Raw genomic sequence first — 17681 nt, 5'->3', positions numbered from 1 at the left:
TTATTTTGTTGATTGTCTAAATTTTTTAAAGTAATGGAGAAAATGGTACTAATGCAATTTAAAATGAAAAGTGTGTCACGTTTAAAAGAATGTCACACATTCACCTGCACATTTCAGAACCTCTGTCATTGAGTACCCATGATCATTATTAAATACTTGATGGTGTAGTTCTCTGATAAGGAGAAAGAGGGTAGAGATGTAGCTTTAGGGGCAGCTAGGTGGTATAGTGTATAAAGCACCAGCCCTGGAGTCAGGAGGACCTGAGTTCAAGTGCAGCCTCAGACACTTATCACTTACAAGCTGTGTGACCTTAGACAAGTCACTTAACCCCTATTGCCCTGCCTTCTCCCCTCCAAAGAGCAAAAAAAAAAAATAAGACGTAGTTTTACCCGATGGAGCACTCTAGCACTCTGTACTAGACAATGAAATGTGGGGAAGTATTTTTATCACTGATGCATATAGATGTCCATTTGAGATTGTTAATTAAAAAGATGAATGAATGGATCTCTTTTGGACCTTGTAGAATTTGGATAGTATTTATGTCTCATTGTAAAGGGAAACAGAAATTCTTTGACACACATATTTCAAACAAAAACCTGCTGTCTGAACCCTCTCAGAACATAGTCCTCCTTGTGGCACTTAAAACAGAAGTATCAATGCCGTGCCCTTGGAACAGGTTACTCTTAGATAAGTGACTCCTGGTTTTGTATTCCTCTGAGGGCATATTCACATGACATGTTTTCTGTCTCATTTAGGGATCATTAAGCCTTTCCCAATAGTGTTCTAAGGGCGTAGAAAGGAGGAAAGAAGTGGTGTCAGGGAGAAAGCAGAAAGGACCTGTAGAACACTGTTTCCATAATCCCATAGCCCTTGCAAGTGGGCTGTTCAGCTGAATAACCCTCAGACCATATATTTATCACTTACTCTGTTGGAGTGATTTACTGTTTGCTCCTGTGCTGGTAGGTTGTCATTAGCTTTATTAAAGCATGTGTGCATGTCTCTGATTCTCACTTTTCAATGATCCCACATACCAATATTTCTGAAATCCCTGTGAAGAAGCATTTCTACTCAAAGGGTAATCTAAATCTCCCTTTACAAAACAATTCTTTTTTTTTTTTGGAGGGGGGAAGGCAGGGCAATTGGGGTTAAGTGATTTCCCTAAGGTCACCAAGGTAGTAAGTGTTAAGTGTCTGAGGTCAGATTTGAACTCAGGTCCTCCTGACTCCAGATTCACTGAGCCACCTAGTTGCCCCTTTCCAAAACAATTCTGCTTCCTGCCCTGAGTTCTGATGTTCAATGGATCTGTGTTTTGAGGGTTGGTTTTTTAAATGGGTGTTCCTCTCTGACCCAGGCTGAAATTACAGCCACCATTTGTGAATCCTATTCTGGGGCTGATCACCATGTAAGCTTTGACTCTGCTCTGTTATGATCAAGAGAAGATCTGAGGTACTCTGTTTCCATTTTGTCTTAGTTTATTTCTCCTCAGGCAAACTGGTCTCTTGCTTGCTCGTAATACTATACCAGACTTGGTGAGAACACACAATTGACTTTAGCCTCACTTTAGAGCAGAACTCATGATCCCCAAGAAATCCACTAGCCTCAGCCTCCCCAAGAAGCAGGGATTACAGGCAGGTCCCATCACACCTGGCATTCTGTGACTTGTTGATGCTTCTAAGTGCTAGGTAGATTTTTATTTGATTGTACTAAAATGTGTTTCTCTGCAACTTCCATACATTTTACCTACTAGAATAAAGACTAATAGCTATCTCCTCTTTACTGCCACTTTCCTTATCCCATACGGGGAAAAAAAAAAAAAAAGTATGGTTCAAATTTACCAAGGAAACAAAGACTATGAAAACATGCAAATAACATTAACTGACATTTACATTGTCTCATAATGCACTTTCCATAAAGTATCTCATTTAATAAATTCCTTTGCCTTCTGTTTCAGGGCAGAGAAAGTTATTGCAGTGGTTTGTTAGTTCAAAGGTTTTGAATGTCTGGTGGTAAAACTCAGAATTCTCTTTTTTCCTAAAGGGTGTTGGTGGTCTACAGGAAAGGAAAGCAAAGATTATTCAGAGGGATTCCACTTCTTCTGAGTCAAAACAACTTGTTCTTTTACTTTTGTTTGTTTAACAAAGTGTCACATAAAAACCATGCACGATAAAAATCAGGCATATGTCCCAACAGTGTCCCTTTGCTAGATGACAGCAATAGTCAAGTATCCCCTTCCCCTAGTGAGGGCAACACTTTGCTGATGCCATCTCTACTGGTTAGTCTATCTGTCAAAACGATTTTTTTAAAAGCAATTGGAGTTAAGTAACTTGCTCAAGGTTACACGGCCAGTAATTTTTGGGTGTGGTGCTAAGTATCTGAGCCCAGAAGTGATCCCCAGGTTATCCTGACACTGGAGCCAGTGCTCTTACTCACTGAGCCACTTGGCCACCCCTAAGCAATTGGGGTTAAGTAAGTTGCTCAAGGTTACACGGCCAGGTGTTTCTGCGTGGGTGCTAAGTTTCTGAGCATGGATTCAATCCCAGGTCATCCCGACTCTGGGACTGGTGCTGTTACTTGCTGTGCTACCTGGCTGCCCCTATGTCAAAGTGATTTTTAAAGCCAGATAGCAGGCAATCCAGTACACTGCTTGGGGAAGAAACAAGTCTAGTTGCTCCTCAGAAATTGCTAGTTGATTAAGTTTGGAACTATTCAAATAATTTCAAACATTTGCATATATCCATCTATAATCACTTTTTGATTGTATTGCATACTCCCTCAATATGCTGAAAATAAACTCCTCTCAGAAGACCTCAATTAGTTAAGAGAATACATTGTACTTGATCATTTTAAAACATTTCCCACAAACAGCCCTTGAGAGTATTTTCCTTGAGATTGGAGAATGATATTATCTCTCAACTAATAAGTTTGTTACCAGCTCCCACATGTGCTTTGTCTATATTATTCGGTGTTTTCAGACAATATCACAGGTCAGGGACACTGACCTCAGTATGTGGAATCTATAATTACTGGAGAGAGCAGGTACTGGAGGCTCAGCTAGGAAATGCCTAACCAATAAAAACTTATGGGCTGACTACTTTTTACAATCCCTAGCCTCAGGAAACCAAGAGCCCTCTTATTTCCCAGCCCTACCCTCCCTAGTCAGTACCCCCAAACTCCACAATTTTCTTCTGCTCCATCAACATTCCCCTTCCCTCAATGTCCTAATACCTGTGCATGGCATTTAAAATCATTTCTGTGCCTTCCAGTGCTATGATAATCCTCTCAGGGGTATTTGAATTTTAAGTGAAGAACTTTCTGAACTCTCCAATCCCATACATCCAGCTGCTCCAATAACACACTTCAAATATGAGATATTTGCACCTCAATCTCAACATGCCCAAACCTGAACTCAACACTGATCCCCAATAAACCTGATCCTCCTTCTCTCAATGACACCCTGAGCCTTATTGCAGAACTTCAAAATAATCTTTGACTCCTCCTTGTCTTCCACTTCCTCCACCCCAAGTCAATCATTTGCTCAATACTGTTGATTCTATCCAGATGACCTTTCCTGTATCCATTCCCTTCTTTTTATTTGCTCCTTGATTAAGGATTCTTAATCTTTAATATTTTGCAACATATGCCTATTTTACCATTTGGTGAAGCCTATGGAATATTTATTAGAATTATGTCTTAAAATGACTAAAGATGATGCTTACTTTCAGCTAAAAAACAAAGTTGGAATTTTTCCCACCCAAGTTCACAGATGCCCAGATGTCTCTTGGATCCCTGATCAAGTACCCTTTCTCTAGAAGAATCTTTACCACTTTTGCCCTGGACTATTGAAATAACCCACTAACTGATTTCCTTGTCCCAAGTATTTCCCCCTCAATATTCATCCTTCTATCCATCACATAAATAAATAAATTATTAAATTTATTAAATAAATAAATGAATCTCTCTAATGCAGTGTTTACCTTGTCATTTTATTTCTCAAAAACTTTCAGTGTCTCACTATATCCTACAGCACCAGCTACAAATTCCTTGGACTGGCATCAAAGATCTTCCACAATTTGGGATCAGCCTGCTTCTCCAACCTTATTTCACATTTGTTCCCTTCATACTTTCTAGGTTCCAGCTAATCTAGACATCTATCCATTTCTCAAAATTAGGGAGCCATTTACAATCTCCTTTCATTCATAAAGACAACTATCTCTTCATGGCTTCACTCAAGTGTCCTCTCACCTCTTATTTCCCTACAGGACTTTCTCAGAATTTCTTCCTTTGTCTCCAATACACTCTATCATGTATTTTATATATACATATATACATATATATATATATGTTAATGCAAAGGTTTTTTTTAAAATCTCTATCCAGAAGGAATTTCTATTCCCACACAGGGAATATATGTGTGACAGGGGGTTTTAATCTAGGCCATACATATGGATATGTGTTTTTTTTAATTTTGAGAAGTTAAGAAGTTAAATTGAGAAGATACTTTGAGAAGTATCTCAATGTGATTGGTTTCCTTAGTCATCCTGTGTATTTTATTTTGTTCATTTAAAAACATAATTCTGAGAAGGGATTCGTGGACTTCACCAGACTTCCAAAGGAAGCCATGATGTTAAAAAAAAAAAAAAGGCTAAGTACACCTTGTTTAAGATATGCCATAAAGTAAGCTCCTTGTGAGCAGGGATTATCTTTTTCTAATCTTTGCAAATTCAGCTCCTAAATGCAGAGTACTTCACACAAGAATAGAGATTCAGTAAGAGTATATCATGAGCATGGAGAAGTTGGGGAATCAAAGATATGTACACATCACAGAAGGCCATGTAGTCCCCATACACAAAAGCAGGCCCCCACAAGCCACTCTTATCCAAGAGGAATATTTGAAGATCAGGTGACAAGGAGAAATAGCACATTTCATATATGTTGATTCCCCTCATTGAAAACTCCAGTCATTTTCTAAGTTTGGTATTTGGGTTGGGGAGAGAGAGACAGTTCAAACAACATGTATTCTATAATCCCAGGCCCTAAAAGAGATAACACGATATGATAAATCATTTTCATACTTACTTTTCTGACTGTATTTCATTTTCTCAGCGGTCACTTTAACTCTTTGGTGTGACTCAAAGCTTAGACACGACATGTTAGGGGGAAGTGCATGTGCACTCTTGAGAAAACTTTGTCTCATGCACCCACCCCCTCACTCTCACAACCAAATATAGGCTTTGCCACAGCTCTACCATATTTTCAGATATCCAAGAATCCTGAATCAACTTACTCTCCCACCTTCCAGCTTTAAAATGATGTTTAATCAAGGAGCCTATCCAATTTGAAAGCAGGACATGTTTCCATTTGCTCTACATAGCAAAAAGGAGAACATGGAGACTGTAAACATTAGGAAAAAGCAAGACCTGCCTTTGTTTGCATCAGAGAAAAGATATGTATAATCTGGGAAAGGAGACAAGTTTCCCTCTAAATGAAACTATAAGAACCAACTTTCTCTGTCTTATTTGTTTAATTTACAAAGGGTGCAAGGGGATCAACTAGGTGAATAAATAAAAAATGTCCTCAGGGATCCTAGCTCTTAAATCACTAATGAAAATCCTATGTAAATAACTTTGGCAACAGACCTTGAAGAGGCAGCTGTGGGATCCTTCATTACCTGCACAGTCAGGAAGGTACAATCAAAGAATACCACATTGTGCAACTGTGACAAGTAAATATCTGCTACCTGATTACTCCTTCCCATATTACCAAAGGAATTCTTATTCTGAAGTCTAGGAGAAGCAGTTGAGTATTCCCCAGAGGTGGCCAGGTTTGAAAGCCAGCCTTTCTTTCACTTTAGACACCTAGAGGAAGCTGGGATGAAGCACTGAATTAGAAAGGATTAGGAATGCTAGGTCAGGGGTTGGGAACCTAGAGCCTTGAGGTCACATGTGACCCTGGGTGATGTCTTTGAAGGAGTCCCAGTTTAATAGAACAAATCCTTTACTAAGGGGATTTGCTCTGTGAGGTTTCCATTCAGTCACAGGGCCACACTTGAGGACCTAGAGGGTCACATGCAGCCTTGAAGTCACAGGTTCCCCATCCCTACCCAGGGCATAAAACTAAAGACCTTAGGAACACATGTGGTACTTTCATAACTATGACCATATAAAAGCAGTGACTTCCTACCAAAACAGACAAATAAAAAGGGGAAACAACTCATGAATTGAATTTATCTACAAAGTAATGAATGTGATTTGTATTTCTGAAAATCAGCAAAATTAGCACTTTTGGCTAGGGATGGGTAACATGTGGCTCAGTGGATAGAGTGCTGGTCCTGGTGTTAGGAAGATCTATGTTCCAGTACCACCTCCAACATTTCTCAGCTGTGTGACCAGTTACTTGACTACTGTTTGCCTCAGTTTACCCATCTGTAAAATGAGGATAATATTAGCGCATACCTCCCACAGGTGTTTTGAGTTTCAAATGAGATAAAAATTGTAAAGTGCTTACCAAAGTGCTTGACACATAGTAACTACTACATAAATGTTAGTTATTATTTTCTCATATGTATTTAATAAATGTTGAATTAAATAGAGTATACCTAATACATATGTATATATGTGTGCCTATATATAATATACATATTTCTATTTAAATTTTCCTGGAGTCTTTAAACTAAAAATAAGAGGGTGTTTTTCCTCCCATTTTTATTCAAAGATTCCAGAAAAATATTCTACATATATGTATACACACACATATATTTATGTGTACAAATATATGCATATATAGGAAAGTTTTTCTTCTCTCCATTTTAAAGAACACAAGCAAATATTATATATATATATATGTATATATATAATTTGCATGTACATATACATATCAAATCAGATACTTTAGAGAGTAGCAGAAAAAAACAGGAAGAATGCAGAAGTAAGATTCAATAATTTGTTGGAGACGCTATCCAAGAAGAGAGCCAACAATAAAATCTATAGCTTCAGATATGTATATAGAAATGTGTAAAGCAAGGGTGATAATGAGCAGGGTTAAGTAGATATATTAATTGATGGAAACACATTCTGCCTTGGGCATCACTGACATTTGGTACAATGGGACTTGTGACTATAGCAGCGTATGCCTTATTTAAAAAAGAACAGATTAAGTAAAGGGGCTAATGGAATAGCCTTATACATAGAAAAGATGCCTGACTCTAAGAAAATCAGCAATTTGAGACATGATGGTTCTAGAATATTATAAAAGATCCATAGAGGGCGAAACAGAAGTAATAGTCAAGTCTTCCTACTTTAAGTTGTTCCCCTTTCCATTCATCCTCTGCTCACCTGTCAAAGGAATTGTCCTAAAATATGAGGGTGACCATGTTGCTATTATACTTAATAAACTCCTATGCTTTCCTATGGCTATTGGAATCAAACATCAGTTTTAGAGAAGGTACAAACTACTTGGCTTGATTGAGGGATTTCTCATCAAAGAGTTCCCTATGCCAAGGAAATAGGTATAGTAACCATCCTTAACCCTATTCCAATCTAAAAACATAATTTGTAGCAATTATTCACACTCTAGTTCCTTCTCACAGTTCCTCCTTGTTCAGGAGAATTTGTTCCAGAATAGAAATCATTCTCGTTGGTTCTCTGCCTTCTGTAAAGCCAAGCATGAGCAGCTTTCCAGAGGACTGCTGCTATGAACAGCTTCAAGGTTCTGATTCTATAGTATAGTGAAATCTCTATTTATTCAGGAATAAACTAAGACAAAACATTGACAGAAATCAAAGTACAGCATTCAGAATGTTATGACATAACTTATCACTAAAGTAGCCACATAGTTTTCATCAAAGTGGTCACCTAGTTTTGAAGAAAAGATATCACTCAGTAAGTCCTTAACTCAGTCATCCTTAAGGAGAAGGCCTCCTTAAGGAACACAAAGGACAAAGGAAGACTTCTTCACCCCAAGGTATCAGTAAATCACATTCTTCTCAGTAGCATTAGGGAGCCAATAAGAGGTCTTTTCATCTTGCCTTGATGCTGGCTCTCAGATTCCATGGTTCCTCTTCCATGGCCCCAGTTCCTGCCTCAATCTGCCCAATGGTCACCTGTATTCAAAGGCAGACAGCTCTCAGCTCCTTGTCCAGCTCCTCATAGCACTTCCCATTCCATATGGCAGCTCACAGTATCCAGTACAGCTCAAGTCCTTCACCGTTCCTGCTTCTGGGAAGACAGAGCTTAACAGAGCCAAAATAACATTCATTCCCATGGCTGGCACCATCATCTATTCACTATTTGCCTGGGAAATCAACACAGACCCACAACCAAGGTCTGATAGGTCAACACAAATCATCACTAAAGCCCAGGACCTCCAAAACCCTCCCAGAACCCAGAACCCAAGACTTCTGTAAACAGACAACCAGAAAATCCTCTTTTAGGGCTTCCAGTAAGGTCCCAGGGCTTCTGTACAAAGTATCACAAACAAACATCAACACAGACAGAAGAGACAAACAGAGTGCTGAGATACCACAAGTTTTCTCCTTCTCACCTCTGCCACCACAAAAGTTCTCTTCCCAGTTCTGCTCTTTGCCAGCTTGGGCTTCTCCTTATATGTGGTTATAAGCTATTCCCCTTTCCACCCCTTCCTCTTGCATCAGCAACATGGGTTTACAACTTCTAGGGTTCACAAGTTCTGGAGATCACAAGTTCTGGGGTTCACAAGTTCTGTTTCTTAAAAAAACTTGATGTAATCATGGGCAAGGCTTAAAAAAAATTTCAACTGAAACAGGGTGCTAAATAATTAAATAGCTGAAACAAGGCAATAAGTACTTCTTTGCTTGTCATTATACCTTCTGAAGGATAAAATTATCATTAAGGCAAGTCAAGAGATAATGAAGCTATTGTTCTAAGAGAAGAAAAAGTGTCCCGGCATATACCTCATTGCAGCTGCGTTGTACTTCTGTACCATGTTATGACATATTTCCTCATTTGTCATCAGTTTTGTCTTTCTATCCAGTTCATCTATGCTACATTCTGATGACAATGTTGCTTCTGTTTTTGCTCCCATTTATCTTCATCCAAATGACCTCCACAGTATCAACTTACTTTAATTCTTGGATATCCTGAAATAAAGATATCTTCTTAATATATATAATATAATAAACATACATATATGTATATGCCATTCCCCCCACCTCTTTCTCTGGAATAATGCTACCTTTGTAGTACATCCCCCATCTCTCCCCATCATAGGAGAGCTACCTAGGAAACTTGCCCAAAACCAACAAAGCCTACCTAGGCAACAAACCTGCCAAGTAAACCTTCCCAAACCTGCTACCTAAAGTCCATAGTCTCTGTCCCCCTTCTGTTCAATTCTCGAAATAGATTTGGGAACTTTCCAGTTGTGCAACAAACTTACCACTGGGCAACAATTGTTAAGCAATGCTATCTTTTGGCTTCTGTATTTTCCCTGCTTGCACCTCTTGGTAACATTTATGTTGTGTCTTTTGTCTATATAAATCCTGAGATGGAGGATTGTTTGGGGCGGAGCCAAGATGGCGGAGTAGAAGCATGACCTTCCTGCAGCTCCGGCTTCCACCCTCGACAATCCATGTAAAAAGAGGACTCTAAACAAACTTTGGAGCTGCAGAACCCACAAAATGACACAGAGAAGCTAACCTCCCACTGAGGATTGCCCGGCAGGAATGCAGCGCAGCACTCTGGGAGCCGAGCCCAGCCACACACCAAGGCTTTAGCCCCAGGGCAGGCCAGCTGGACTTCAGATCAGCAGCAGCTGTGGCCTTTTCCAGATTTATCAACACATAGGTGCAAAGGACAATGTGAGAGGCCAGTGCAGTCTGGACTTTGGGACCAGTAAGTGGGAGTGCGTGTCTTTTACCCCCAGGGCGAGAAGCTGCTGAGATGCCAGCACAGCCAGCCAGCATCATGAGGTGGCTTCAGCTCCTGGCCTGCAGAGTGTAGGGGGACCAAGCACCAGTCTGAGGGGTAATCGCTATTGCTTTAACCTGCTTGGATCTGGATTGCAGTCTAGGGTGGAGGTCTTGGGGTGTATGTCCAGCTTGCCAGAGCATGTGGAGACCTCAGAGAGGGCACCCTCTGGCAGCTGAGAAAACCCCAGCATTTGGGATGAAAGCTCCCCTGTCTGGTGTCAGAGTCCTACTGTGGCAAAAAGCTCAAAAGTCAAGTAATTGAGTGGCAAAATGAGCAGGCAAAGGAAACAAAGCAGACAGAAGATTCCAACAATACACTCCTATTTTGGTGACAAAAAGGAGCAAAGCATGGAACAGGAGGAAAACAGTGAAGTCAGAACTCCTGCACCAAAAGCTTCAAAGGAAAATACAAGCTGGTTACAGGCCATAGAGGACCTTAAGAAAGATTTTGAAAACCAAATAAGAGAAGTGGAGGAAAAATTGGGAAGAGAAATGACAACAATGCAAGAAAATTATGAAATGAGAGTCAACAGCCTGACTGAGGAAAATAATACCTTAAAAAACAGACTGACTCAAATGGCAAAGGAGGCCCAAAAAGGCAATGAGGAGAAGAATGCCTTAAAAAGCCGAATTTGCCAGATGGAAAAAGAATCTCAAAAACTCAATGAGGAGAATCATTGCTTCAGAATTAGATTGGAGCAAATGGAAGCTAATGACTTTATGAGAAATCAAGATGCTGTTAAACAGATCCAAACAAATGAAAGAATAGAAGGCAACGTGAAATATCTCATGGAAAAAACCACTGACCTGGAAAATAGATCCAGGAGAGATCATTTAAAAATTATTGGACTGCCTGCAAGCCATGACCAAAGTAAGAACCTAGAAATCATCCTCCAGGAAGTTCTCAAAGAAAACTGCCCTGGGTTTTAGTACCAGAGAGCAAAATAGAGGTTGAAAGAATCCACCAATCACCTCCTGAAAAAAGATCCCAAAAAGAAAACTCCTAGGAATATTATAGCCAGGTTCCAGAATTCCCAGATTAAGGAGAGAATATTACAAGCAGCCAGGAAGAAACAATTTGAATATTGTGGAAACACAATCAGGATAACCCAGGATCTGGCAGCTGCTACACTGAGGGATTGAAGGACTTGGAATATGATATTCCGGAGGTCAAAGGAGCTGGGATTAAAACCAAGAGTCACCTACCCAGCAAAACTGAGTATCCTGTTTCAGGGGAAAATATGGTCATTCAGTGGAATAGAGGACTTTCAAGCATTCTTGCTGAAAAAACCAGAGTTGAATAGAAAATTTGACATTCAGATACAAGAAGCAAGAGAATCATGAGAAGGTAAACAGGGAAAAGGAATCATAAGAAACTTATCAAAGTTGAACTATTAACATTCCTACATGGAAAAATAATAATTGTAACTTATGAAACTTTTCTCAGTAGTTGAAGGGATTAGAAATATATATATATATATATATTTGTCTATATATGAGGGTATATGGGCATATAAATACATATGTGAATGTGTGTATATATGTTTACAGGTATACATAGATAGAGGACACAGGACCAATTTAACAGGACGGAATGATACTTAAAAGGTGAAATTAAGAGGTGAGAGGAATATAATGAGAGGAGATGGGGAGAGACAGATTGGGGTAAACTATCTCATAGAGAAGAGGCAAGGGAAAATGGTTACAATGTAGGGGAAGAATAGGAAGGCAAAAGGGAATGGGTCCAACCTTATTCCCATTGAATTTGGCTTGAGGAGGGAGTGAAATACACACTAAATAGGGTATCTCACCATCCAGGAGAATGGGGGGGGGGAAACTGGAACCCCGGGCGAGGGATAGAGGGTGGGGTAGGCTGGGGGGAGGGAAGTTGGAAGCACTCACTTTTGAAAATAGATGGGATCAAAGTAGAGAATAGAACAAGTGGGAGGTGGAATAGGAGGGAGGGAAATATAGTCAGTCTTTTACAATATATCTACTATGTTATTGTTTTGCACTAGCCACACATGTACAACCTATACTGAACTGCTTATCTTCCCAGTAAGGGTGGGCGACAAGGAAGGAAGGGAATGAATCTGGAATTCCAAGTTTTAAAATCAAATATTCAAATATATATGTGTGTGTGTGTGTGTGTGTGTGTGTGTGTGTGTGTGTGTGTATATATATACTATTATTAATACCATCTTACATGTAATTGGGAAATAAGATATACAGCCACTGAGGCATAGCGATCCACTGGAAAAGTAGAAAGGGGTATGGGAGAAAATATGGGAGAGAGAAGATTGGAGGAGGGGATATCCTGTGGGATTGCTATTTTGGGGCAGTGGGTAGGGGAAAAACAGGGAGAAAATTTGTAATTCAACATCTGGCAGAAACAAATGATGTAAATCAGAAGTTAATAAAACATTAAAAAAAAAGAAAAAATAAATCCTCAGATGTATATGCTTGGGGCGCCCACCTTATTTGAGTACATGAACCCTGGCTGTCCCCAGGTTAATTATGCTCCACAATTAAAACTTCATTGGGGGTGGAGCCAAGATGGTGAAATGGAAGCAGTAACTTTTCTTAGCTCCTCTGTGAATCCTGCCACTAAACTTTAAAAAGTAAACATGAACAGATTTTTGGAGTGTCAGAATCCACTGGGAGATGGAGCATGGAAATTGCCCACGTGGGTCGGGGCAGGGGGAACGTGGAGGACATAGGGCTGCAGCAGCTTGGACTAGAGAGCAGACTACAGCAGAGAGAGAAGGAGCCCCAGCCAGCAGACTCACCCACCACCAGGGTGATTTGCAGCCATCTCACCAGCGTCTTGCCACGGGACACGAAGATCCGTCAGAGCTGAGTAAGACAAATCTAAGGGCCCACAACAGAGACAGCAGCTTCTCCTGGGACTATCAGCCCCCAGCCTGGAAGTTTAAAAATCACCTGCCTGATTTTCCAGGGTCCAGGGTGGCAAAGTAAAGTCTGGCTGCTCCTATTCCCCCTCCCTGACCAGGAAAACCCAGAGATAAATGTTCCACCCAGAGTAAAATCCTGAAATAGCATAAATAGCCTCAGGCTTAGGAGTCATGGAGAAAGGCTCTGAGGCAGTAAGGAGTCTGAAGAGAAGAGCAGGAGTGGTCCCAACAAGCCCCACTTCACCTGACCAGCAAAAGCCTGCCTGAGCTGTAGCCCAGGGGCATAGAGGCAGAAATCTGAAATGGCCAGGCCGCCCCTCCCCCACAGATTACTCTGTGAGTCTCAGGGTAATTCAGGGGAAGCACTGAGAATTCTGGCTGTGGCCTCAATCTAGATACCCAGAGGCTACAGCACACAAATCCAGCAACCAAGCACCTAGCTTCCAGCCTGAGAAGACTGGGTCAGAGCCCTCTGTACTCCAGGAGCAGAAATAAACTTTAAAGGACAGGAAATAGGCAATTACAATGGGCGAGAAGCTACTTGCAAAGGCAAGTCCAAAGACAATAGAATCCTATTATTCTGAACAAGAAGAATCACTTTCAGGAAACACCATGGACTCTGTGTCCACACCTGAGACAACAGATGGAGATATGAACTGGTCTCAAGCCCAAAAAGCATTCTTGGAGGAGCTCAAGAAAAATTTTAAAAGCCAAATTAGGGAGGTAGAAGATAAATTTAAATCTACAGGGACCAAATTAGAAAAAAGTCTCACTGAAGAAAACAAATCCTTAAAAAGTAAAATTAGTGAACTAATTGGAGAAAATGCCTCCCTAAAAAAGGACCTTCAAAAACTAACTTAAAAGAATAATTCACTAAAAATTAGAATCAGTCAAATCAAAGCTCAGTACTCTATGATGCAAGAGTCAATCAAAAAAAAACCATGAAGATTGAAAAATTGGAAGAAAGTGTAAAATATCTCACTGGAAAAACAACTAACCTGGAGAACAGATCCAGGAGAGATAACTTAAGAATTATTGGTATACCGGAAAGCCATGATGAAAAAAAGCACCCTGGATGACATCCTCCAAGAGATTGTCAAAGAAAACTGTCCTGAAGTCCTAGAATCAGAAGGTAAAATAGTTATTGAAAGAATTCACTGGTCTCCTCCTGAAAGAGATCCCAAATTGAAATATAATAGCCAAATTCCAGAATTACAAGAATAAGGAGAAAATATTGCTAGCAGCCAAAAAGAAATAATTCAAATATCGTGGAACTACAGTCAGGATTACACAGGACATAGCAGCTTCTACATTAAAAGATCGAAGGGATTGGTATTTGATATTTCATAAGGCAAAAGAGCTAGGACTGAAACCAAGGATTAACTACCCAGCAAAACTGAGCATAATCTTTCAGGTAAGGAGATGGTCAGTTAATGAAATAAGGGACTTCCAGATGTTCCTGATGAAAAAGTCAAAGCTCAATGGAAAATTTGGTCTCCAATTACAAGACTCAAGAAAGACATAAAAAGGAAAACAAGGAAAACACAAACTCACACATATACACATGCACACACACACACTCATGCACACATGCACATAATTTGGGATGCAATAAGAGCAAAATTTTTACTTTCCTATATGAGAATCTGTCAATATTGAAATGTATATGATTATCATGACCTTTAAAAGGGTTATACATAGATAGAGGGCATGGATATAAATGAACAAATCTGATGATAAAAAAAAACTTATTAAGGGGGCCAAAGAAACAGTAATGGTATAAAAGGAAGGGATGAGATAGAAAAATGTAAATTATGCCATACAAAGAGGCATAAAAACATACTATAGTAGAGGGGAAGGAAAGAGGGAGAGAAACATCTTTCTCACTGGTTCTGGTTCAAAGAGGGATCAATATAATCAGTCAAGTTTAAGATCCTAATGTGAAAAGACACAAAAACTCATTAAATAGAGGGAAAGGAGGGAGGGAGAGGAGCACTGTGTAAAATTTACTCTCATTGGTTTGGGGTCAAAGGGAGGATAACATACTCTGAAAAGTATAGAAATCCATTGTGTCCTATAGGCAGTAGGAGGGTAAGAGGGGATAAAAAGGGGGAATTAGAAGGGAGGGAAATAGTAGTAAGGGGAGAGGGAAGGTAAAGAAGGTGGGTCACAGGAAGGGAACACTGAGGGAAGTGGTGGTCAAAAGGAAAACCCTTAAAGAGAGGAAGGGAGAAGGAAGAAACAAAAACATAAGCAGGGGAGGGAATAGGATGGAGGGAAAGAGACAGACAGTAATCATTACTGTGAATGTGAATGGGATGAACTCTCCCATAAAACAGAGGCAGATAGCAGAATGGACTAAAAACCATAATCCTACACTATGCTGTCTACAAGAAACATATCTGAAACAAAGGGATACCCATAGGGTAAAGGTAAAAGCCTGGAGTAGAATTTATTATGCTTCAGCTAAAGTAAAAAAAGCAGGGGTAGCAATCCTTATCTCAGATAGAGTAAAAGCAAAAATTGATCTAATTAAAAGAGATAAGGAAGGAAACTATATCCTGCTAGAAGGCACCATCAAGAATGATGCAATATCATTACTTAACATATATGCACCAAGTGGTATAGAGTCCAAATTCCTAGAGGAGAAGTTAAGGGAATTAGAGGAAGAAATAGATAGCAAAACTATACTAATGGGGGATCTTAATCTCCCTCTCTCTGAACTTGATAAATCTAACTTCAAAATAAACAAGAAAGAAGTTAAGGAGGTGAATAGAATTTTAGAGATGCTAGATATGATAGATCTCTGCAGAAAAATGAATGGGGATAAAAACGAATTTACTTTCTTCTCAGTGGTTCATGGCACATACTCAAAAACTGATCATGTACTAGGGCATAAAACTTCCCAATTCAGTGCAGAAAGGCAGAAATATTAAATGCATCCTTCTCAGATCATGATGCAATAAAAAAAACATATGCAATAAAGGGCCATAGAAAGATAGGCAAAAAATTAATTGGAAATTAAACAATTTAATCCTAAAGAATGAGTGGGTCAAACAAGAAATTATAGAAACAATCAGTAACTTCATTCAAGAGAATGACAATAATGAGACAACATACTAAAATTTGTGGGATGCATCAAAGGCAGTTCTTAGGGGAAGTTTTATATCCCTGAGTTCATACATGAATAAATTAGAGAAAAGGGAGGTCAATGAATTAGGCATGCAATTTAAAAAGATAGAAAAAGAACAAATTGAAAATCCCCAATTGAATACTAAATTAGAAATACTGAAAACCAAAGGAGAGATTAATAAAATTTAAATTAAGAAAACTATTGAATTAATAAATAAAACTAAGAGCTGGTTTTGTGAAAAAACAATAAAATTGTTAGATCCTTAGTCGTTATGATAATAAAAAAGTAAAAAGAAAACCAAATTATGAGTATCAAAAATGAAAAGGGTGAATCTACCTCCAATGAAGAGGAAATCAAAACAATAATTAGAAATTATTTTGCCCAATTGTATGCACACAAATTTGACAATCTTAGTGAAATGGATGAATATTTACAAAAATATAAGTTGCCCAGATTAACTTAAGAAGAAATAAATTACTTAAATAACCCCATCTCAGAAAAAGAAATCAAACAAGCCATCAATGAACTCCCTAGGAAAAAATCTCCAGAGCCAGATAGATTTACTTGTGAATTCTATCAAACATTTAAAGAACAATTGATTCCAATACTCTACAAACTATTTGGGAAATGTAGTGGAGAAGGAGTCCTACCAAATTCTTTTTATGGCACAAATATGGTACTGATACCTAAATCAGGAAGAGATAAAACAGAGAAAGAAAATGATAGACCAATTTCCCTCACAAATGTAGATGCAAAAATTTTAAATAATATATTAGCAAAAAGACCACAGCAACTTATCACAAGAATAACACACTTTGATCAGGTGGGATTAGGTATTGGAGGTGGTTAAAGCGAGGTCTCAAGCAAGTTTCTTCTTTCACTCTGCCATCTTGGCTCAGCCCCCATTTAATTTTTTTAAAAAGAAAAATATATGATTGTGCTAATGGTGACAGGAGCCAGAAGGAGCAGTGGAGCCAACAGAGTCAGTCATCACCCATTTGTTAAGCATTGACTATGTGCTAGGCACTGTGCTCAGGACTGGGAATGCAAAGAAATGAAAAAACAGTATCTGCCTTCAAGGAGCTTACAATTTAAAAGGTGGTGAGAGACAACACATAAATGACCACAGGTGTATATAAAATGTAGACCTTATAGATGGAAGGTAATCTCAGAGAGGAAGATGGGGGGGAAGGAAACAGGAAAAGGATTCTTTTTGTAGAAGGCTGGATTTGCGTTGAATCTTAAAGTCAAGGAAACTAAGCAGTGAAGGGAGGGAAGGAAGGAGGGGGACAGGTAGGGGGGGATAGTTAGTGCAAATGCAAAGAGTCAAGAGATGGAGGGCTGTGTGCAAGGAATAGCAAATAGGTCAGCATGGCCAGACTGGAATTGTAGAACCTGTGGAGAGGGATGAATGGAGGAAGTCTGGTGAGAAAGAAAGGAGCAAAGCCGTGGAGGGTTTTGAATGCCACAAAGAAGGCTTTCTGTTGTTCCTGGGGATAATAAGCAAGCCACTAGACTTTCTTGAGTGGGGAAGGTCCTGCACTTTAGGGAAGTCACTTTGTCAGCTAAGTGGAGAATGGACTTAGACTGGAGAAAGACCAACTAGAATGCTATAATAAATAGCAAAACTCCAGGCAAGAGATGGTAAGGACCTGAACAAGGGTGGTGGCTGCATGCATAAAGGGAAGTGGAA

The sequence above is a fragment of the Petaurus breviceps genome, unplaced genomic scaffold, assembly GCF_028583685.1.
Source record: "Petaurus breviceps papuanus isolate PSGF00001 unplaced genomic scaffold, PetGlider_PUasm1.0 313, whole genome shotgun sequence".
Lineage (NCBI taxonomy): Eukaryota > Metazoa > Chordata > Mammalia > Diprotodontia > Petauridae > Petaurus > Petaurus breviceps.
Note: the sequence above shows the minus strand (reverse complement) of the source record.